The 23,420-nt window shown below is 44.0% G+C and overlaps 1 pseudogene; it reads left to right on the top strand.

Annotated features, from left to right (window-relative positions):
• The window catches only part of LOC150019313 (dystrophia myotonica WD repeat-containing protein pseudogene), a 30,672-nt pseudogene extending 8,146 nt beyond the window's left edge, over positions 1-22,526 (top strand).
• Positions 22,527-23,420: the final 894 nt, after the last annotated feature.

Raw genomic sequence — 23,420 nt, 5'->3', positions numbered from 1 at the left:
TATGAACATAGGGGTGCATAGTTCTTTTGAATTAGGGTTTTAGGATTTTTCGGGTATAATCCTAGCAGTGGAATCGCTGGTTCAAAAGGCAGTTCCATTTTTAGTTTTTTGAGGTAATTCCATACTGTTTTCCATAGTGGCTGCACCAGTCTGCATTCCCACCAACAGTGCAGTAGGATTCTCGTTTCTCGACATCCTCGCCAATACTTGTTTATTGATTTGTTGATGATGGCCATTAAGACTGGTGTAAAGTGGTATCTCATTGTGGGTTTTATTTGCGTCTCCCTGACGGCTAATGATGTTGAGCATTTTTTCATGTGTCTATGGACCTTCTGTATGTCCTCTGGGTTGTCTGTCTTCTTGATGTTGAGTCGTATAAGCTCTTTATATATTTTGGAGATCAGTCCCCTGTCTGTGACGTCATTGACAAATATGTTTTCCCATATGGTTTGTTTCCTTTTCACCTTGCTGATGTTTTCCTTTGCGGAGCAGAAACTCTTTAGTTTGTTGTAGTCCCATTCGTTTATTTTTTCCTTTATTTCTCTTGCCTTCGGAGATGTATCCGTGAAGATATTGTTACGTGATATATCTGAAATTTCCCTGCCTATATTTTCCTCTAGGACTTTTATGGTGTCATGGCTTACATTCAAGTCTTTGATCCATCTTGAGTTTACTCTCGTGTGTAGTGTAAGTTGGTGGTCTAGTTTCATTTTTTTGCACGTCCCTGTCCAGTTTTCCCAGCACCATTTGTTAAAGAGGCTCTTCTCACTCCATTTTATGTTCCTTCCCCCTTTATCAAAGATTAGTTGACCATAGAGGCCTGGGTTTATTTCTGGACTCTCTATTCTGTTCCACTGATCTATATGTCTGTTCTTATGCCAGTACCAGAGTGTTTTGATCACAGTGGCTTTGCAGTATTGTTTGATATCTGGTGTTGTGATACCTCCTGCTTTGTTCTTCTGTCTCAAGATTGCTTTTGCTATTCGGGGTCTTTTTTGGTTCCATATGAAGTTTTGGAGTATTTGTTCTAGGTCTGTGAAACATGTCATCGGTATTTTAATAGGGATTGCATTGAATCTGTAAATTGCTTTGGGTAGTATGGCCATTTTGATGATGTTGATTCTTCCCATCCAAGAACATGGTATTTGCTTCCATTTATTTGTATCTTTCTTAGTTTCTTTCTCCAATGTTGCATAATTTTTAGTGTACAGGTCTTTTATTTCTTTGTTTAAGTTTATTCCTAGGTACTTTATTTTTTTTTTTTGTTACTATAGTAAATGGTATTTTCTTTTTTGTCTCTGTCTCCGATATTTTATTGTTGGTGTACAGAAATGCCTCAGATTTCTGTATATTTATTTTGTACCCTGCTATTTTACCAGATTCACATTATATCGAGTAGTCTTTTAGTGGAGTTTATAGGATTTTCTAGGTATACTATCATGTCATCTGCGTATAGTGATAGTTTTATTTCTTCTTTCCCAATTTGGATGCCTTTTATTTCTTTTTCTTGTCTGATTGCTGTGGCTAGGACTTCCAACACTATGTTGAATAGAAGTGGAAAGAGTGGACAGCCTTGTCTAGTTCCTGATTTCAGGGGGAAGGCTTTCAGTTTTTGTCCATTGAGTATGATGTTGGCTTCAGGCCTCTCATATATAGCCTTAATTACGTTAAGGTATGCTCCCTCTATTCCCATTTTGCTGAGTGTTTTCATCATAAACGGTTGTTGTATTTTATCAAATGCTTTTTCTGCATTTATTGATATGATCATGTGACTTTTGTCTTTGATTTTGTTTAGGTGATGTATTATTTTTATTGATTGGCGAACATTAAACCATCCTTGCATCCCTGGGATGAATCCCACTTGATCGTGGTGTATGATCATTTTGATGTATTGCTGAATCCTGTTTGTCAATATTTTGTTGAGCATTTTGGCATCTATGTTCATCAGTGATACTGGTCTGTAGTTTTCTTTCTTTCTTGTGTCTTGACCTGGTTTGGGGATTAGGGTAATATTGGCTTCATAGAAAAAGTTTGGGATTTTTCCCACTCCTTGGATATTTTGGAATAGTTTGAGGAGGGTAGGAGTTAGTTCTTCCCTAAGTGTTTTGTAAAATTCGCCTGTGAAGCCATCCGGTTCAGGGCTTTTGTGTGCATGGAGATTTTTGATTACTGTTTCAATTTCCTTCTTTGTTATTGGTCTATTGAGACTTTCTACTTCTTCTTGATTCAGTTTTGGAAGGTTATATGTGTCTAGAAATTCGTCCATTTCTTCTAGGCTGTCAAATTTCTTGCCATACAGTTGTTTGTAGTAATTTTTTACTATCGTTTGTATTTCTGTGGTATCAGTCGTGATCTCTCCTCTTTCATTTCTGATTTTGTTTATTTGGATCTTCTCTCTTTTTTTCTTGATGAGGCTGGCTAGAGGCTTGTTGATTTTGTTTTTTTTTTTTGAAGAACCAACTCCTAGTTTTGTTTATTTTTTGGATTGTTTGTTTAGTCTCTATGTCATTTAATTCTGCTCTGATCTTGATGATTTCCTTCCTTCTTTTTGTCCTAGCCTTTGTTTGTTGTTGTTGTTCTAATTCTTGTACCTTTAGGGTTTATATTTTTTATTTGAGATTCTTCTGTCCTTTTCAGATATGCCTGTATTGCTATGAACTTCCCTCTTAGGACTGCTTTTGCTTTGTCCCATAGGTTTTGGGCTGTTGTGTGTTCATCATCATTAGTTTCTAGAAATTTCTTGATTTCTTCCTTGATGTCATTGCTCACCCATTCATTATTTAATAGTATGTTATTAATTCTCCATGAGTTTGGGTGTCTTTGATTTTTTTCTCTGAGGTTGATTCTAGTTTCAAGGCATTGTGGTCTGAAAAGATGCTTGATATAATTTCAATTTTCTTGAATTTGTTGAGACTTGCTTTGTGTCCTATCATGTGGTCTATCTTTGAAAATGTCTCATGTGCATTTGAAAAGAATGTATATTTTGCTTTTATTGGGGTAGACAGTTTTATATATATCCGTTAAGTCCATGTGGTTTAGAGTGTTGTTCAATGCCTGAAATCAGAGAAGGAAAACTCTGACTCCAAAAAACCTCCGCTGCCTTGCGGCATACCTCTTCAGGGGAAAGGCTAAGGGAGTAAACCCCGACAGAAAATCCGGAGCCGGAGTCCCTAAGGCGGTTTGACATTGTAGTCAACACCGGCAACTCCTGCGGCGCACCTGAAGCCAAGCTGTATTGACTCCGTCTTTCCCTTGGACCCTTCAGCTGCGAAGAGAGGGGGGGTCTGCTGCATGGGCAACAGCAGACCCTCCATATCACCCTGCCCAGGCTCTGTAGCTTCAGCTTCACTGGAGAGGACACTCCAGCGTCATCGCAAGATGTCGACTCAACACGGGAGGAGACAGATACCGGTTATAAGCTCATCCGATTGGCGAAGGAAACGAGTGCCAGGGGTCTCCTCTGACGGTGGGAGAGGTCATCATACCTCACTGGACAGCTACCGCCCGCCTCAAGCTGGGCAGCCCCAGCCAATTAGGTGCCGTCTCGCCATGGCTCGCCTGCCCCACTGGGTGCCTGGGGATCAGAGAGGCGCCTCTCGAAAAGTGGGCCACAAAACACCCGCACCAGTTAATTCCAAGCAAACAACAAGAAAGAAGCCTCCGGCTCTTCGCCTCGCTAGCTGGAACATCAGGACCATGTGCCCCGGACTTACTGCAGACCTTCCGTGGATCAAGGGTGCCAGGAAAACCGCTGTCATCGATAAGGAACTGGCACGACTAAACATCGACATTGCGGCTCTACAGGAGACCCGGTTGGCCAACAACGGAACTATCAGAGAAACCAACTACACCTTCTACTGGCAAGGGAAGTCTCCGGACCAACCAAGACAGCACGGTGTTGAGTTTGCTGTGAAGAACACGCTTGTTAACTCCATAGAGCCACCCACAGGAGGCACAGAGAGATTACTTACCCTCCGATTGTCAACAACTTTCGGCCCAGTCAGCATTCTTAGCGCGTACGCCCCAACCCTCTGCGCCACCATCGAAGAGAAAGAACAGTTCTACCATGCACTGGACGAAGCGTTATCCAAGATCCCCAGAAGTAACGCTCTCTATCTCCTTGGAGACTTCAACGCAAGAGTAGGAGCCGACCACATGGCCTGGCCCACCTGCCTTGGAAACTTTGGGAGAGGAAAGATCAATGAGAATGGTCAGCGACTGCTTGAGCTTTCGTGTCACCACGGCCTGTGCGTGACAAACACATTCTTCAAGTGCAAAGAGATCCACCAGGTGTCATGGAGGCACCCCCGCTCCCGCCATTGGCACCAGCTTGACCTCGTCATCACCAGAAGAACCGATATTGGCAGCACACTCCTCACCCGCAGCTACCACAGTGCAGACTGCGACACGGACCATGCCCTCGTGGTAAGCAAGGTGCGCATAATGCCGAAGAGGTTGCACCACTCCAAGATGAAGTGTCGCCCACGCATCAACACCAGTTGTGCCAGCAACCCAGTTAAGACCCAGCAATTCATCAACAAGATGGAAGATGCACTCGGCGAGGGAGTGGAGGCAGATGACATTATCGAATCCAATTGGCCACGTCTCCGCGACGCCATATACAACTCCGCCATTATTGCTTACGGGAAGAAAGAGCGGAAGAACGCTGACTGGTACGAGGCTCACTGGGAAGAAATGGAACCCGTGATCGAGGCTAAGAGGAAGACCCTACTGGCTTACAAGGCCACGCCCACTCCCAGTACACTTCAAGCTCTACGGGCTGCCAGGAACAAAGTCCAGAAGACCGCCCGCCACTGTGCCAACACCTATTGGCTAAACCTGTGCAGAAGCATTCAGGAAGCCGCCGATATAGGCAACGCACGAGGAATGTATGAGGGTATCAAGAAGGCAACAGGCCCAATCCCCTCCAAGATCGCCCCCCTTAAGTCCAAGACAGGTGAGGTCATCACTGACCAGGAACAGCAAATGCGGCGGTGGACCGAGCACTACCTCGAGCTGTACGCAACGAAGAATACCGTAACAGACACTGCTCTTAACGCCATCCCAGACCTACCAGTCATGGAGGAGCTAGACACCCCACCTACTGCGGCAGAGCTCAGCAAAGCCATCGACCGCCTCGCTTGCGGGAAAGCACCAGGAAGTGACGGAATCCCTCCAGAAATCCTAAAGAGCGGGAAACCAGTCCTGCTACAGCCGCTCCACCATCTACTCTGTCTCTGCTGGAAGGAGGGTTATATCCCCCAGGATATGAGAGATGCCAACATTATCACCATGTACAAGAACAAAGGAGACCGCAGCGACTGCAACAACTACCGGGGCATCTCTCTCCTCAGCGTCGTCGGCAAAGTATTCGCCCGGGTCGCTCTTGCCCGCCTGCAGAGCCTTGCTTCCCGCGTCTACCCAGAGTCCCAGTGTGGCTTCAGAGCTGGCCGATCAACAGTGGACATGATCTTCTCCCTATGCCAGCTGCAGGAGAAGTGTCATGAGCAGCATAAACCACTCTACCTCGCCTTTATCGACCTCACGAAGGCGTTTGATCTGGTCAGTCGAAGCGGTCTCTTCAGCTTGCTACGGAAGATTGGCTGTCCACCACATGTGCTTGCTGTGGTCATGTCCTTTCATGACAACATGCACAGCACGGTGTCCTACAACGGCGCAACCTCTGAGGCCTTCCCAGTCAGCAGCGGAGTAAAGCAGGGCTGCGTCCTCGCGCCTACGCTGTTCGGAATCTTCTTCTCCATGCTCCTCCAATACGCCTTTAAGGACTGCAGCGAGGGTGTCTTCATTCACACCAGATCCGATGGCAAGCTCTACAACCTGGCCTGTCTACGAGCCAAGACCAAAGTCAAAGAGGTGCTCATCCGTGAGATGCTCTTCGCCGATGACGCAGCTTTGACATCACACTCCGAAGAGGGACTCCAGCAGCTAGTCACTTGCCTTTCCCACGCATGCAAGGAGTTCGGACTAGCCATCAGCCTGACGAAGACGAATGTTATGGCTCAAGGCACGGGGACTCCCCCATGCATCACCATCGACGGGTACACCCTGGAGGTTGTCAACGATTTCACTTACCTCGGGTCCACCATCTCGAGCTCTCTGTCAGTTGACTTGGAGGTCAACCGGAGAATCGCCAGGGCAGCCACAGTTATGGCCAGACTGAACCGGCGAGCGTGGAACAATTCCAGCCTCACTGAGAAAACCAGACTGCGCATCTACCAAGCCTGCGTACTCAGCACTCTCCTCTATGGCAGCGAGACGTGGACCACCTACGCAAGGCACGAAAGGAAACTCAACAGCTTCCACATGAGGTGCCTGCGACGCGTCCTGCATGTCGCCTGGCAGGATAAGGTTCCCAACACCGAGGTGCTGAAGCGAGCCAATATGAGCAGTTTGCATGCAGTTCTTAGCGAGAGACGCCTCAGGTGGCTCGGTCATGTCAAAAGAATGGATGCAGGCCGTATCCCCAAAGACCTCCTCTACGGCGAGCTAGCAGAAGGCCAGAGGATGACAGGGCGCCCAAAACTGCGGTTCAAAGACATCTGCAAAAAGGATATGACACAATGCTCCATCAATCTCAACACATGGGAAGTTCAAGCAGACGACCGCCTAGCCTGGAGGCTCGCGGTCAGGCAAGGTACGTCACGCGCAGAGGCTGCGCGCAACGAGGAGGCGGTCCAGAAAAGATCGAGGCGGAAGCAGCGTCAACAGCAGCAACAACAGCCATCTGCCTTCACCTGTAACAAGTGTGGCAGGGATTGTCACTCCCGAGTCAGACTGCACAGCCATTCTCGGCGGTGCAGATAGACTCTCAAGAAGCTACGCCATCGTCTCTCGAGACAGACGGCTGCCGACGATCAATGCCTGAATATCCTTGGTTTTTTTTTGCTTCGAAAATCTGTCTATTGTTGATAATGGAGTGTTGAAGTCCCCTACTGTAAGTGTGTTGTTGTTAATATCCTTCTTGAGGTCTTCTAGTATTTTCTTTCTGTATTTGGGTGCTCCTATGTTGGGTGCATATATGTTTATCAGTGTCATATCTTCTTGATGGATTGTTCCTTTAAGTATTATGAAGTGTTCTTCTTTGTCTCTTTTTATTGCCTTTGTTTTGAAATCCGTTTTGTCTGATATGAGGACTGCTACCCCCGCATTTTTTTCCGGTCTGTTTGCTTGGAATACTTCTTTACATCCCTTTACTTTCGGTCTATGTAAATCTTTTGTTTTACAAAAGATAGAACAGTTCTACCATTCACTGGACAAAGCGTTATCCAAGATCCCCAGAAGTAACGCTCTTTATCTCCTTGGAGACTTCAACGCAAGAGTTGGAGCCGACCACATGGCCTGGCCCACCTGCCTCAGAAACTTTGGGAGAGGAAAGATCAATGAAAATGGTCAGTGACTGCTTGAGCTTTTGTGTCACCACGGCCTGTGCGTGACAAACACATTCTTCAAGTGCAAAGAGATCCACCAGGTGTCATGGAGGCACCCCCGCTCCCGCCACTGGCACCAGCTTGACCTCGTCATCACCAGAAGAACGGATATTGGCCGCACCCTCCTCACCCGCAGCTACCACAGTGCAGACTGCGACACGGACCATGCCCTCGTGGTAAGCAAGGTGCGCATAATGCCGAAGAGGTTGCACCACTCCAAGATGAAGTGTCGCCCATGCATCAACACCAGTTGTGCCAGCAACCCAGTTAAGACCCAGCAATTCATCAACAGGATGGAAGATGCACTCGGCGAGGGAATGGCGGCAGATGACATTATCGAATCCAATTGGCCACGTCTCCGCGACGCCATATACAACTCCGCCATTATTGCTTATGGGAAGAAAGAGCGGAAGAACGCTGACTGGTACGAGGCTCACTGGGAAGAAATGGAACCCGTGATCGAGGCTAAGAGGAAGGCCCTACTGGCTTACAAGGCCATGCCCACTCCCAGTACACTTCAAGCTCTACGGGCTGCCAGGAACAAAGTCCAGAAGACCGCCCGCCACTGTGCCAACACCTATTGGCTAAACCTGTGCAGAAGCATCCAGGAAGCCACTGATATAGGCAACGCACGAGGAATGTATGAGGGTATCAAGAAGGCAACAGGCCCAATCCCCTCCAAGATCGCCCCCCCTTAAGTCCAAGACAGGTGAGGTCATCACTGACCAGGAACAGCAAATGCGGCGGTGGACCGAGCACTACCTCGAGCTGTATGCAACGAGGAACACTGTAACAGACACTGCTCTTAACGCCATCCCAGACCTACCAGTCATGGAGGAGCTAGACACGCCACCTACTGCGGCAGAGCTCGGCAAAGCCATCGACCGCCTCGCTTGCGGGAAAGCACCAGGAAGCGACGGAATCCCTCCAGAAATCCTAAAGAGCGGGAAACCAGTCCTGCTACAGCCGCTCCACCATCTACTCTGTCTCTGCTGGAAGGAGGGTTACATCCCCCAGGATATGAGAGACGCCAACATTATCACCATGCACAAGAACAAAGGAGACCACAGCGACTGCAATAACTACCGGGGCATCTCTCTCCTCAGCGTCGTCAGCAAAGTATTCGCCCGGGTCGCTCTTGCCCGCCTGCAGAACCTTGCTTCCCGAGTCTACCCAGAGTCCCAGTGTGGCTTCAGAGCTGGCCGATCAACAGTGGACATGATCTTCTCCCTACGCCAGCTGCAGGAGAAGTGTCATGAGCAGCATAAACCACTCTACCTCGCCTTTATCGACCTCACGAAGGCGTTTGATCTGGTCAGTCGAAGCGGACTCTTCAGCTTGCTACGGAAGATTGGCTGTCCACCACATCTGCTTGCTGTGGTCATGTCCTTTCACGACAACATGCACAGCACGGTGTCCTACAACGGCGCAACCTCTGAGGCCTTCCCAGTCAGCAGCGGAGTAAAGCAGGGCTGCGTCCTCGCGCCTACGCTGTTCGGAATCTTCTTCTCCATGCTCCTCCAATACGCCTTTAAGGACTGCAGCGAGGGTGTCTTCATTCACACCAGATCCGATGGCAAGCTCTACAACCTGGCCCGTCTACGAGCCAAGACCAAAGTCAAAGAGGTGCTCATCCGTGAGATGCTCTTCGCCGATGACGCAGCCTTGACATCACACTCCGAAGAGGGACTCCAGCAGCTATTCACTTGCCTTTCCCACGCATGCAAGGATTTCGGACTAGCCATCAGCCTGACGAAGACGAACGTTATGGCTCAAGGCACGGGGACTCCCCCATGCATCATCATCAACGGATACACCCTGGAGGTTGTCAACGACTTCACTTACCTCGGGTCCACCATCTCGAGCTCTCTGTCAGTTGACTTGGAGGTCAACCGGAGAATCGCCAGGGCAGCCACAGGTATGGCCAAACTGAACCGGTGAGTGTGGAACAATTCCAGCCTCACTGAGAAAACCAGACTGCGCACCTACCAAGCCTGCGTACTCAGCACTCTCCTCTATGGCAGCGAGACGTGGACCACCTACGCAAGGCACGAAAGGAAACTCAACAGCTTCCACATGAGGTGCCTGCGACGCGTCCTGCATGTTGCCTGGCAGGATAAGGTTCCCAACACCGAGGTGCTGAAGCGAGCCAACATGAGCAGTTTGCATGCAGTTCTTAGCGAGAGACGCCTCAGGTGGCTCGGCCATGTCAAAAGAATGGATGCAGGCCGTATTCCCAAAGACCTCCTCTACGGCGAGCTAGCAGAAGGCCAGAGGATGACAGGGCGCCCAAAACTGCGGTTCAAAGACATCTGCAAAAAGGACATGACACAATGCTCCATTAATCTCAACACATGGGACGTTCAAGCAGACGACCGCCTAGCCTGGAGGCTCGCGGTCAGGCAAGGTACGTCACGCGCAGAGGCTGCGCGCAACGAGGAGGCGGTCCAGAAAAGATCGAGGCGGAAGCAGCGTCAACAGCAGCAACAACAGCCATCTGCCTTCACCTGTAACAAGTGCGGCAGGGATTGTCACTCCCGAGTCGGACTGCACAGCCATTCTCGGCGGTGCAGATAGACTCTCAAGAAGCTACGCCATCGTCTCTCGAGACGGACGGCTGCCGATGACTTTCGGTCTATGTAAATCTTTTGTTTTGAGGTGTGTTTCTTGTAGACAGCAAATACGTGGGTCCTGTATTCTTATCCATTCCATTACCCTATGTCTTTTAATTGGAGCATTTAATCCATTTACATTTAAGGTTATTATTGACGTGTATTTATTCATTTCCCTTTGTACCTCTGTTCCTCTCCTCTTTTCTTTTTTTTTTTCTTCTTCTTTATTCTTAGAACATTCCCTTTAGCATCTCTCGCAATGCTGGTTTGGTGGAGATGTATTTTTTTAGTCTTCCTTTGTCTGGGAAACTCCTTATTTCACCTTCCATGTTGAATGAGAGCCTTGCTGGGTAGAGTATTCTTGGTTGTAGGCCTTTGTTTTTCATTGCTTGAAATATTTTTGACCATTCCCTCCTGGCTTGTAGTGTTTCTGTTGAGAAATCGATCGATAGCATTATCAGAGCTCCCTTGTATGTTATTAGTTGTTTCTCTCTTGCTGCTTTTAGGATTCTCTCTTTGTCTTTGAATGTTGCCATTTTAATTATGATGTGCCTTGGAGTGGGTTTTTTGGGGGTTCCTCTTCATTGGAACTCTCTGTGCTTTCTGATCTTGCATAACTTTTTCTCTCATCAGGTTGGAAAATTTTCTGTCACTATTTCTCCTATCAGTTTTTCAATTCCATGCTCATCTTCTTCTCCCTCTCTTATTTCAATGATCCTGATGTTATTTCTTATCACGCTACCCTGTAATTCCCTTACATCTTGTTCATATTTTTTCAATCTTTTTTCCTTTTGCTGTATTGTCTGGGAATTTTTCTCTACATTATCTTGTAACTCACTAATCCGATCATCTGCTTCATTTAGTCTGCTTTTGACCGATTCTACTGTGTTTTTCAGTTCAGAGATTGCATTGTTCATTTCCTTCTGATTCTTGTTAATAATTTCTATGTCATTTTTTATGCTGGTGTAGTTCTCTGCAAGTTCCCTGTAGTTTTATTGGAGCTGTTGGTAACTTCCTTGGAAGTTGTCATAGTTGTTTTTAAGGTTGTCAAGTATATTGAGCTGCTTCACCACCATTGTTTTGAATTCTGCATCTGACATTTGGGCTATGTCTATTCCTTCTACCTCTCTTTCTGGGGATTCCTCTTTTCTTTTCATTGAGAGGTTATTTCTGCGTCTTACCATGTTGAATTCTTCTTGTTTGTTTTTGTTTTTTGGGTTTGTCTGCTTTGACTTCCCACCTTTGTGGTATGAGATTCTTTATAGGAGATCTGGGGGTTTCAATGGTGCAGTCTCTTTGATCTCCTGAGCCTGATGTTCTTGGGGTACCTTTTATGTCGTTTGTTTATGCTGTGTGGTTATATTTCATATACTCTTTGGTAGGATCTTCCTTCTGGCTAGTTGATTGAGAGTCACTCTATCCACTTTGTCTTGAGTTCTTTGGTGGGGATGATGTTAAAAATATAAACACACAGCCCAGGCAGGAGACCCACACCCTCAAAAATATCCCCCACCCTCTATCCCTCTATCATCAGCCAACGAGCCAGTATTAATATAAATGTAGAGAGATTAGAGCTTTTATACTATAGGAAGAATAGATAAGAGTTGTTTTTAGGGAGGAAAAATATGATTTTTGAGAGAGGGGATGATAGATTAATAATAGTTGAGACTATGCAAGACAGTAGGTAATATTTACATTGTATGTTAATAACAATGGAAGAAATGGATGGAAAATGCAGAATATAGTAAGAAAGTGGGATTGTATAGTATTGGATTTATATAGTAGTTATATTCTATTTATTTAGAGTGAAAGGGAGGCTAAACTAGACACACAAACAAATAAACAATGATTAAAGGGGAAGGATGAGAAGGAGAGATTGTATGAAACAAATTAGAGATATAGTTTGTTTGTTTTTTCCTTTATTCTCTTCTCTTCTTTTTTACCTTTTTTAAGAAAGGAAAAAAAAAAAAGAAATGTTTTTACTCAGTTCAGCCTTCGTGTGTCATCTTCTTTTTCTGCATCCACAGCTGATCTAATGAGGCAGGTCAGAGGTTCCTGTTCCTTGCAGCAGCAGTGTGCACCCGCGGTGGCTGGCATGGCTTGTTCCTTTGGTGCCTGTTGGAGTTAGCTGAGGTGCTGTTGCGCGCGCGCCCCCGCGTGCACAAGGCGGCCTGAGAGCTTGCCTCAGGCCTGCCAAGCTGCGTTCGGGGAGTTGGTCTCTCGCTTCTTAGGGTGGGGCTCCAGACACTTGGGCACAGTGGAAGTGAGAGATTGGTGCCTATAGAAGCCGGCCGAGCTGCTTTTGTGCTCGCGTGCTCGTGCATGCGCAAGGCGGCCCGAGAGCTAGCCTCAGTCCTGCGGATCTGCACTCTGGGAGTTGTTCTCTCGCCTCTTAGAGCGGGGCCCTGGAGACTTGTGCACAGTAGAAGTGAGCGTCTTTGAGTCGCTGCCGCCCGCTGTTCCCGTGTGCCGCAGGTGCCTGCTGTTCCTGCACCCGCCTTAGCGGGCACGAGCAGAGCCTGAGCAAGTGGTCCACGCTCCAGCTTGGCACCCACTGGAGCTGGCCTGGGATGTCTGTGCACGGTCTTCTGCGTGTTCAGTGGGGGGGAGGGTTGGGGGGTGGACGAGCGCACCTCTGCACCTGCGCTCCTCAAGAATGTCTTACCGCCCCCAAACTTTCCACCCCTCTCCACAGTCCACAAGAGAAAAATATAAAGGAAAATTACATTCTCACTTGCACAGCAGTATGCTGTCTCCTGTCTTTCAGTGCCAATGCTACTTGGTCGAGTCCCATCTCTGTCAGCGGGCAGAGATCCACTCTTCTCCCGACTCCTCTCTGGGGAAGCCTATGTTCACCAAGAAGCCTTTGTGTACTTCCAGCCACAGTTCCGGCAGCCACCCCAGTCAGGAATCCCGTCTCGTCCCTTTTTCCTCCACTATCCTCACTAAACAGGTTGTTCCCAGATGGTTTTTCTCTAATCCAGCAGTGCCAAGGCTTGACTCCTGCCAGTGTCCAGCTGCTCACTGAGATGTTCTGTCTGCAATTAGTCCAAACTGCAGATGGGTCTCGGGAGCCTGAGAGCGCAGCCTCCCCTCACTCCTCCGTCATCTTCCTACATCTCGGTGAAAACTTTATTTAAAAATCTTTGTCATTAGATTTAAATCATCCCTTGTTTTATAGAATTTTAGCTTACTTTTGTATGTGAAATGATTAAGCTAATGTCTTCTAAAATCCAAGGTTCAGGAGTTAGGGTTCCATGTTTAAATTTACCACCTGTCACCTATACAGTGTAGAAGTAAGTAACACTATATAGATAACACTATATGCTGGTTTTTAAATTATTCTGGGGGTAGAGAGCTCTTATTTTTTTAGTATTAAGATATGTGTCCAGTTTTTCTGTTTGAAAATAAAACAGGTTATTATGTTTACAGTTAGGGCTTTTGAGAGTCAAAATTGAGAGAACATTAGCAAGATTTAATTGATAAGCTTTGAATATGTGAGAAAACAGATATATTAGCATTTATGCCAAAACTATAATGCATTTTTTTAGCCACATGATTTTAGCAATATCTTTTTATATCTGATAATAATAGCTAAGGAAATTAAAATATTTCACAAGGAATTGAAGAGTTCTTGAATGACACTTTTTTTTCTTGAGACTTTTTCAAATTTTGTTTTGTTTTCAATTTGGAAACAGGACATTTTTAGTCCTGGATTTCATGTAAAATATTTTTTAAATAGGAGAGAGGTAATAGCTTTTATTTTCCTTTTTATTGCTGTTGTAAGATAAATATTTTTCTTCATATATTTTTCCCTGAGGTATTTTAACTACATATTCTTCATAATTGAAGTAAGTGTGCATATTTGTTAGTGGCGTGCACATCTGTAAGGCAAATGAAATACTTTTCATAGGGAAAATGCTTCCTACTAAGACAAAAGCTCTCATTTTTTATAGATGTCTCCATTCATATTGTCCTGTCACTTTTCTTATCACCTACTAGCTGGATGGGCAGAATAGGTCTGAATCTAATGTTCCTATAAAGATTGGTTACTAGGGAACAGCATAGAATGTGTTTATCTCAAAAGACAAATGTGTTAATCCTACTACTCTAGTAAGAAGGAGAAAGATAAATCTGGCAATGAGAAAATGTGAAGAGTCATTTTGTTTCTGTGGGGTTAAAAGATATTTGGAAATACACATTTCTTTCAAAGTAAGAAGAACAAAAGAAATCCTGATACTCTTAAAAGTGTTGTGAGACACTAGCTGCTCTGAATATATATTTAAATGTCTTTAAAATATCTGAAACTTCTGCACAGCAAAGAAAAAGAGTGAAAAGGCAATCTACAAAATGGGAGAAAATATTTTTAAATCATATATCTGATAAGGGATTACTCTACAAAATATATAAGAAACTCCAACAACTCAATAGCAAAAGAACTAATAACTTGATTAAATATGGGATAAGGACTTGAATAAACATTGCTCTACTATTTGTATAAAAATAAGCTTTAGGAATTTAGAAAACTAAGAAATTCAAGTGAGTTAGAGTTTTGTAGACGGCTTTGTGACAGAAACACTGAAAGAATTTAGTATAGGATTAGGACATGCAAAATGGTGTAAAAATAGATTTTTAAATGGTGTTGAATACTAGAATGAAGAGTTTGGGTATTTTCCTCTATGGAGTTTGGATCCAGTGCTGTAAAATAGAGGTGATATGATGTAATTATTATGTTAGGAAGATAAATGAGCGGCACTATTTTGGGTAGATTAAAGTGAAGTCAGAAAGTGCCAAGCAAGAAATTTGAAGAAATTGTTTTTCTCATCCTAAATCTAATGTGACTAGCTCTGTGACTTTGGGAATATCATGTCATCTCTCTAACTTTCAGACTTCTTATCTGTAAAATGAAGAGATAGAATCTTTAATTATGATAGAATAATAAAGCCATTTAAAGGACATACTTCTAATGCACACTTAGAAGTATGCTGATAAAATATCTTTAGTAAAATATTGATTGAAGAAAAGGAGTATATGAAAATTTCTTCAGAATATGATCCATAAAATATTAAAACAAAACAGTGTTAACAATAAATATAATTCACTTTAAAAGGAATGGAAGTAAGTGCAGCAAAATCTTAAGGGGTTTGTATAAGAAGTGAGTTTTCATTATTTTTAATATTTTAATATTTTATAATTATAATGAGCATATACTACTTTTAATATAAAATAAATAATAAAAGAGGTTTTGATTCTAGATTAGAACTTGGGTACCTACATTGTAGTATAGGGACCCCAAATTGGAACACGGCAATATGGTTGCATGAGAAGAGCTCTGAGATAAAGTATGAGGGCAGTTGGCAGGACTCAGTAATAGGATGATAATTTAAAGTCTTCTTTATAATTTGCTTTTTTCCACCTTCAGTTTCTTTACCTAAAGAGGAACTCTGGAATAAGTTTCCCCTATTGGGCATATCCGACACACTCCAAATTGATGCTCATAATTGCAGTCAGGCCTTGACTACTCTATGGGATATCAGTTATGTTTATGTATTTGACTCAATAAATACTTTCACAGTGGCTGTTCCAAACTCCTGACTCTCCTTTTAAAATATCTGATTCTCTGTTTTCACTTATGGTAGCAATTTCTTAACAGAAATATGCTCAATTTGTCCCTTATCATCTATTTGTGCTGTGTGTAACTGTTAACAGTGCTTCATTTACCCCAATAAGTATCGTCGGCAGCCGTCCGTCTCGAGAGACGATGGTGTAGCTTCTTAAGAGTCTATATGCACCGCCGAGAATGACTGTGCAGTCCGACTCGGGAGTGACATCGTATCTGTCTCCTCCCGTGTTGAATTGACATCTTGCGATGACACTGAAGCTACAGAGCCTGGGCAGGGTGATATGGAGGGTCTGCTGTTGCCCATGCAGCAGACCCCCCCTCTCTTCGCAGCTGAAGGGTCCAAGGGAAAGACGGAGTCAATACAGCTTGGCTTCAGGTGCGCCGCAGGAGTTGCCGGTGTTGACTACAACGTCAAACCGCCTTAGGGACTCCGGCTCCGGATTTTCTGTCGGGGTTTACTCCCTTAGCCTTTCCCCTGAAGAGGTATGCCGCAAGGCAGTGGAGGTTTTTTGGAGTCAGAGTTTTCCTTCTCTGATGTACCCTGACTGGAAGATCGAACCAGCGACACTTAGCTCGCAGGCCGACGCTCAATCCACTGAGCTAAACCAGCCAGGGCGCCCCAATAAGTATATGCATTTGGAAAATGAGTTGCATGGTTATAATAATGACTTTAAAAAAAAAACATATCAAACTATTTTGTAGTTATGTTGGGGGTCTCCAAAATCACTCACAAGGTTCATGACTTACTAGAAGAACTCCCAGGAAGCAGAGAAACTGTTACACTTACAATTACCCTTTATTACAATAAATGATGCCAATTAAAGTAAGCAATGAGAAAACGTACTTGAGGCAGAGTCCAGGAGAAACTAGGCGCAAGATCACAGGTATCCTCTCCCAAGGGAGTCACACGGATGCACCTAATTTCCCAGCAATTATGTGTGACAGTACACGTGAGAAATGTTGTCAACCAGTGAAGCTGAACTGAGCTATAGTGTTCAGAGTTTTGGGGACGTTCAGTTACATAACACAGGCCTTATTGGAAATGTGCAGTTTGAGCAACCCAGACCTTCTGAGTAAACCCTTTCCTACACAGTAGTTTATAACTCTGAATTCTATTTCCTGAAGTCCTTGCCTCATAGCTTCTTATATTATTTGTATTATTTTTTCAGGGAAGAAAAGAAGAGACCAGAGAAGTAATTACAAGTATTAAGAGTCTACAGAGCATCATGGTTAGGATTAACATGAATTATTTTATTTAATCTATACAATAATCTTTAATGAAGTGTGTTCTACCTTAAGAGAGTCTCCTGTGTCTCTATTTTCAACTAATTTCTTTGAATAAATAAAGTTTACATTATTCAGGTGTCTCCACCTGGAGTACTGCTCTGAAATTTTTATATAAAGTGAAAGTTATTTTTCTTATATCTTTTTTATTGTTGCTTTATTAATTGGTTGATTAGGTAGCTTTTTTTTTTATCTCTTCCCCCTTTACATCAATTGCACTCACTCTTTATGTTTTCTTCCTCTCTTCAACCTATCCTTTGCTAGTATTGTTCTTTTTTTTCCACTCCCCATTCCATTTAGTTTCTGTAAAAACCCTAGTTATTTTCAAAATCCTAACACTATAAAGAAATGCTAGATAAGATATGGCAAACTCCTTTAAAATACAGAGCTGAGTTTTTGAGAAATCAAGAGCTTTTAAGAGGTATAATCTCTTAAGTAATAAGCAGTTATTAATGCTTTGTCTACCTTGTGAAAGGTGGGGGTGGTGACATTCTGATAACCACTTAGAGGAGAGAATTTAGGTTAGGGTTAGTGATACATACTACCCACAAAGCCAGGATTTTCTAAGGGCTATGCTATATCCAACACACCAACAAACCCGAGAACAAACAAACAAACAAAAAAACAAACAAACAGAAAACCTATAAGAAAGCATTTTGTGTTTGCCCAATTTTTAAAAAAGTTATTTCCTGAAAATTCATATTCATAAATTAGTATTCACTCAAATTTCTCATTTGTATTATACTACCTTCATGATTTTGGAAGACTTCAGCATAATGGCTGTTGAATAAACAACCAAGACTACCTGCCCTACTTCTAAATTTCTATTTCTATTTCTGTAAATTTCCATGTAAAAATGCATTCTTTGTTTAAAGTAAAATTAGAGAGCGTAAATAGTAAGAAAATATCGGCTTCATGAAATCCTAAAAGATAGACTACCTCATGAGGAAATAGGTATTTTGAGAAATATACAGGTATAAATTTGAAAGTGATCCCAGTATAGAAGAAAAGGGAAAGTAATTTAACATGTCAGCATGGTCACAGAATTGGCAAAGAAAGGTCCTCAAATCTATCAAAAGTTCAAGCATAAAGAATGTAAAGGAAGATACACTAGGAAACTTGGACAGAACTTAAGTTATATGCCTTGTGGTTGAGTATACAGTTAGGAATCTGATGGCATGGATTAAAACTTCAGCATTGCAACTCTTAATGGTTGTGGGACCTTGGGCAAGTTGCTTAAGAACCTTAACTTAGGATTTACTCATTTGATCAATGGATATAATAAAAGTTCCTTTATTAGGTTTTGAATCTTAGCTGGGAGATTACAGTGCACAGGAGATTCTGTTGGTTGGCTAACATCACACCTGTTTTCCAGCCCCAGCCCCCTTATCCCTTTTTCTGTCCACAACAGAGGCTGGGAAAGCTAAATGTTTTTCTTTTCTTTTTCTTCTTCATCTTTTCTTCCAGCTAGGGTTGACTTTTGGGGTATTTTTATAAAATGTTTGGCTTTTTATACAGAAACAGAGATTGTTCATGCCGTCTTTCCCCCATTTTTCCTGACTTAAAAATAGATTCATATATTTAATATATATTTGTTGAGTGCCTCCCTATTATGAAAAGGGCACTGTTCTAGGTACAAAAGACATAGTGAATAAAACAGACAAAAAGCCCAGATCTCATGAAGCTTGCTTGGAAGACATAAAATATAACCTCTGAGAAGGTGATAAATGTTATGTAAATTAAGAACAGGCTAATGGCATTGAGAATGCTGGGAGGGGGTGGATACCAATAATAACTAAGTGATCACAACAGGCTGTGCTGAAAGTCACTTTGTGACAGAAATCTGAGGGAAGTGAGGGTGTGAACTATGTGAAACTATGTGAACTATGTGAACTAGGGAAAGGGTATTCCAGAAGATGTAGCAGCCAGTGCAAAGACTCTGATATGGCAATATGTTAAGTAAAGAAGTCAATCTGACTGAAATAAGAGAGGGGAAAAGAAGTGAAGGATGAAATTAGAGACAATATGTGAGAACTAGGCTGTGGCAGCTATCTTGCCAACATGAGAGAACAGCTAATAGAGTCACACACATACCTAGATTGTCAGGCAGCTGAACCATCACTCAAGATTCCTGGTTATAGGGAGAAATAATTACTCACAGAGAAGGAAAACTCTGACTCCAAAAAACCTCTGCTGCCTTGCAGCATACCTCTTCAGGGGAAAGGCTAAGGGAGTAAACCCCGACAGAAAATCCGGAGCCGGAGTCCCTAAGGCGGTTTGACGTTGTAGTCAACACTGGCAACTCCTGCGGCGCACCTGAAGCCAAGCTGTATTGATTCCGTCTTTCCCTTGGATCCTTCAGCTGCGAAGAGAGGGGGGGTCTGCTGCATGGGCAACAGCAGACCCTCCATATCACCCTGCCCAGGCTCTGTAGCTTCAGCTTCACTGGAGAGGACACTCCAGCGTCATCGCAAGATGTCGATTCAACACGGGAGGAGACAGATACCGTGTCACTCCCGAGTCGGACTGCAGAACCATTCTCGGCGGTGCAGATAGACTCTTAAGAAGCTACACCATCGTCTCTCGAGACGGACGGCTACCGCCGCCGCCGATGACGAATTACTCATTTGTTTAAGCCACTAGGTGAGTTTTCTCTTACTTGTGTATAAAATCATTTCTAACAGACAAAAGTCTTTAGTTTAATGGCTGGCATGTGGAAGTGCTCAAAGCATGTTGGCAAATATGGTTATGTGTGCAGCTGAAGACTAAGCAATCCAGTATAGTTAGAAGATAACAAACCTTTAAAAATAACAACAGTAAAATACCCAATAGATATAGTAATCAGAAGATTAAATAAGGTATTTTTGGAGCTTATGAGTTCCCCATTACGGTGATAATTTGTGAGGTATCTTAGACACGCACAGAGTTGAGTCTGCTGTATCCTTTTTAAACAAAAGTTTAAAAAGATGGCAACAATGCTGTCAGTATATTTTGTTTAAGCCCTTTAAAATCCTTAATAAAAAAAAAGCAAAACCAACTAACTGTCATTGATAGCTTTATCATCTAGATAAATAGATTTTGGATATGAACTAATCTCATATCTAGTAAATCCTGACATAACTGACTGAGGACTTTGGTCTTTTGTATGTGGTATATGGCTGAAATAAATCTATTTCACAGTATTTTTCTTTGTGGATAAGTTTTTACCCCTTCTGTTTCTGCCAATAGGAGAACTTATTGGAGAAATTCATCTCTTAAGTCAGATAATCATATTGCACGTATATTGCAGAGGGGAATCTAACTGGGTAAAGCCTAGAACAAAAAATTTCATAGTAATTTTAGCTATAAATCTATGGATTTATGTATGAATTTCATTTCAGCCAAGTTGTTATATATAGCTTTACTTTTAAAAAATTTTTATGGTGTCCTTTAATTTTGTATGACAAAGAAACAAGTTGATCCTGTTTGATGTGTGACAATGTAACAAAATATAGTAAAAACTTAATGGTAAAGTAATGGTACTGCCTATAATTCTCATAAGCATGTCCATTTCATATTATTTTATTCAGCCATGCTTCATCTATCATTATCAAATGACCATCTGTATAAAGAAAAGTAAACCTGATGTAAAGGTTATAATGTTACATGGAAATGGGCAATTGGAACATCTGAGAACTTTTGGAGAAAAAGATGAAGTTCTTAAGCCTAAAAGATAAATCAGCTTAAATGATAGTCATAGTCTCACACTACATCTTAGATTGATTAGAAATCCAGATGTTAAGATTAATTCTTTGTATTTTCAAACAAGTATTGAATTGCAATGTTATTCTGAGAATGTTCATTTTGATTCAAAGAAATATTTTGTAAAGATAAAATCATATGCACAAATAATATGAGCTCCAAGTTTTTTTAACTAATTTTAATTTAGGTTAATTAAACAATATAGTCTCATATAAATTAGTATAAGGCTGTTTTATTCATCCAAGATTTTCTAAATTCTAATAGAACAAATTTTCCCACAGATATTAAGATAATAGCTTTTCTGACGTTTTATTATGACAGTATTAATTTTACTGAAGATCTCTCATAAAAATATTTAACAAGATGTATCATGCTACAATATTTTATAATTATAGCATAATTTAACAGGCTTTTGAACATATGAGATGATTTCATGAAATCAATAGAATAAGAGGAAAAATGAAGAAGAAAAATGCCTATAGTTTTTAAAAATATCTTTGTTACAGAGATTAACACATACTTTTATAGACTGATTTAAAATGGAATAAAATTAAATATGCCATAATTGCTCTTTGATTTTGAATTTGATTTGTTAGACTAATTAAGGACTTTTCTTTTCCTGTACAACCTTATCCTTATTTTGTGCAATGAGCTCTAAAAGAAGAAGAGCAGCAAGCTATTCAATGAAGAGCAGCTGATCAACAAGACCAAGGTGACATATCTGAAGTGGCTACCTGGGTTGGAGAGTCTATTCTTGGCACCACACGCTAGCGGCCACTGCAACTGGCTGGCCAATTGGGTGTTGGGTGAGGGGCCCCTCAACGAGTTTCCCTTTTCACCCCACAGCTGGCACCTGGCCTGTGTTAGCCAAGATAGCTACCTATGCACATCTTCCACTTGGACTCCGTGGTTCTGTGGGGGATCATGAAATGCTATTTTGGGGGCCTGCTCTGCGTGTGCTGGACCCCTGACAGGCGTTACATCTTGATGGGTAGTGAAGATGACCTGGTCACCGTGTGGTCCTTCACCAAGACCTGCACGATGGCCTGTGGCCATGGCCCCATGTCCTGGGTCAACGTGGTGGCCTTCGACACAACGAGGGCGGAGGCATTGGCAGCAGCCAGTGGTGAGGTGTTAGGGAGTGTCAAGGAAGAGGATGAGGAGAAGGAGCCTGAGGCTGCCAGCCCAGTATCAAACACCAGAGCCCCACCCTCCCCGAAGCTCAAGGCTGGCTCCATCACCTACCGCTTCTCCTCCACCGGCCAGGACACGCAGTTCTGCCTGTGGGACCTCACCGAAGACATGCCTTGCACACTCTAGTTCCTGGCCCGCACCCGAACGCTCCCTGGCAGGTCTGGCTCCATGCCACCCGCCACCAGCAGCTCCCGGGGTGGCGAGCCAGGCCCTGGGACCCAGCCCACTCGCTGTACTACAGCCTCCCATATCCTGTGGGCAGTGGCCAGGTGGGTGGCCCAGGCATGGAGTTGGACGGCGGGTTGGGGGTGGAGGTGGGACACGGAGAAGGAGCACAAGTACTACCACAGCCTGGGCAACATCAGCCAGGGTGGCAGCAGCAGCAGCAGGGACAGAAAAGCCTGGTGGCCCCATTCACCACAGCCGGCAGGACCCAGCTAAGATGCTGGGAGCCGCGTGGTGCCCGCGCATCCACGAGGTGCCGCTGCTCAGCTCCTGGTGTGCAAGGCCACCCAGGAGCAGCTGACTGCCCTCTTTGTGGAAGACCACGTCATCTCCATCATCACCGGGCCAGGAGGGCTTCATCTGCACCCGGCCGGCTGTGTGAGGTATTCACAGGCTTAGTGACGGAGGCCCAGGCAACGGAAGGAAGCTACCCATTAAGTCAGTGGTAGGAGGAATCTCCTCCCAACCAGGAAACACCCCTGAGGGGCACAGCAGTGTGAAGCCCTGGGTGTTGGATTCTCCACTCCCGCTTTGCCTCCTGGCAATAACCCTCCCACTGACTCTATAGGCCAAATGAATTAACAAGAATAACCATAATGGATGGACTGCTCCGGTCCCTTCCCCCCTGCACATATTTGGGGACAAAGGATTCCCCCACACTGACCCTGGAGGGCTTAATGGCTCAGGTGGCCTCAGCCTTGTCCCCACCCACTGACGAGCACAATATCCTCTTTCCCAGAAACATCAGTGTTAGCGTCATCCCCGTCCCCAGCATGTGACTGGCCACTGGCTGTGGGGAGAAGAGCCCCACACCCAAGAGCCCCAGCCCTGTAGGGCACGTGGAATCCTCCTTCCGCGTTTGGCAGAGCCGGCTTGCTCCAAAGACAAACAGGCAGTGAGGGCCGGCTCCGCACGGGCCCAGAGCAGGCAGGGCCCAGAGCAACACGTGGCAGGTTGGGGGGCACATAATAAAACTCAGCTCTCTCTGACTTGGGGCGGTGAACACACACTAGAATACACAGAAAATGTGTTACAGTATTGAACACCAGAAACCTATATAGCTTTATTAACCAATGTCAGCCCAACACATTCAATGAAAACAAACTCAGCCCTCTCTCCCCAGGAGCCAAAACTCAAAGCTCTAGGGAGTAGTGCTCTCAGGAGCTAGTCAGGCTGAGTCACATGGTCCTGAACGGAAGCTCCGGCACCGGCCGGCTGCGCGAGCAGCCCCACATGCTCCCCAGTGGAAGCTCAACCTCTGACCCTCAACCCTGGAGCAGCCCCGCGGAAGCC

This window comes from Furipterus horrens, unplaced genomic scaffold, assembly GCF_987537825.1.
Source record: "Furipterus horrens unplaced genomic scaffold, mFurHor1.1.pri manual_scaffold_2, whole genome shotgun sequence".
In the NCBI taxonomy this organism is placed as follows: Eukaryota; Metazoa; Chordata; class Mammalia; order Chiroptera; family Furipteridae; genus Furipterus; species Furipterus horrens.
Note: the sequence above shows the minus strand (reverse complement) of the source record. Positions and strands in the feature narration are given on the sequence as shown.